Consider the following 1,419-nt stretch of genomic DNA (forward strand, 5'->3'; position numbering starts at 1 on the left):
TATCATCTGCATATTGCAGATTATTGATGAGTCATCAATTCTTTTTTACACAGCACAGCTTCTTAAATTATTTGCTCAGGATACATATTTTAACAAAGAAGGTAAAAACATACAGCCCTGGCATCGCTTTTCCTGATTTTACCGTGCAATATCTCCTTTTTGTGTTCCAACAACTGCGTCTGGTTTCACATGAACACAGGTTCACGTGGTACAGGTTCCACGTGAACACAAAAGCTCTGGAATTCCCTCTCTTCTCAATGTTCCCCATACTTTGCCATGATCCCTACTTTCAAAAACATTTGGATAGTCATTAAAACACACAAAAAACCTTCCTCTCTTTTCTATGAAATACAACCCATATTTCCTAGTAATATATTTGTTGTTGTTAAGTGCGTCGAGTCGCAGGCAACTCATAGCAATCCTATGAAGGACAGTCCTCAACGCTAGTAATATATTTAGCTTGAATTTTATTTATGTCCAGCAAAAATAAATATTGTTTTTTTAAACTCAAAACCCAAATTCACTGCTATTGAGTTGATTTCAAGTCATAGTGATCCACCATCAAATTTCTGAGTCTCCCTTTTTGTTGTCAGTCTGGGTGTTTGCTGTCAAAATGGGGAAATTTATGAAGCCAGAGAAGGTGCTGCTGGTCCTGGTCGGAGGTCACTCTGGACGCAAAGCCGTCATCATCAAGAACACTGATGATGGTACCTCGGCCACCCCATACAGACACACTCTGGTAGCTGGAATTGACGTCTATCACCAAAAAGTGACAGCTGCCATGGGCAAGAAGAAAATTGCCAAGAAGTCAAAGATCAAGTCCTTCATGAAAGTTTATAACTACAATCACCTCATACCCACAAGGAACTCTGTGGATATCCCCTTGAACAAAACTGTTGTTAACAAGGATGTCTTCAGAGACCCTGCTCTTAAATGCAAGGCAAGGCAGGGAAGCCAAGATCAAGTTTGAGGAGAGGTACAAGACAGGCAAAAACAAATGCTTCTTCTAGAAGCTGAGATTTTAAATCTTCTATTTCAGTCATTAAAAAATACTCGTCCTCCTCTGGTGGCCTAGTGGCAAAGAATTTGCACTGCAATCCCAGAGGTACGCAGTTTGAATCCACCAGATCCTCTGCTGGAGAAGGAGGGGCTATCTCCTCCTGTACCAGTCAGATCTGATTTGACAGTATACACACACACACATAATAAAATAAAAAAAAATACCCCACCCCCCAAAAAACCCTAGCCTAACAAACCATGTCTGAGTCTCAGCGTATTTTCTGACAATAAAAGTTCAGAAGTTAGAAAGTCAATTTTTATTCTGTACCGTCTTAGTCCCTTATAGTCCAAGATAAGATTTATTTGAAAAGTTTGTGGGTTTTTATGAAACCATTTACAATCTATTCCATTTGATAAAAA

The 1,419-nt window shown here is 39.3% G+C and overlaps 1 pseudogene; it reads left to right on the top strand.

Annotated features, from left to right (window-relative positions):
• The first annotated feature begins 613 nt into the window (after window positions 1-613).
• LOC102849268 lies at window positions 614-970 on the top strand (annotated as a pseudogene).
• Window positions 971-1,419: the final 449 nt, after the last annotated feature.

The sequence above is a fragment of the Elephantulus edwardii genome, unplaced genomic scaffold (assembly GCF_000299155.1).
Source record: "Elephantulus edwardii isolate Elephantulus edwardi_28Jun2011 unplaced genomic scaffold, EleEdw1.0 scaffold00009, whole genome shotgun sequence".
NCBI classification, from domain to species: Eukaryota; Metazoa; Chordata; class Mammalia; order Macroscelidea; family Macroscelididae; genus Elephantulus; species Elephantulus edwardii.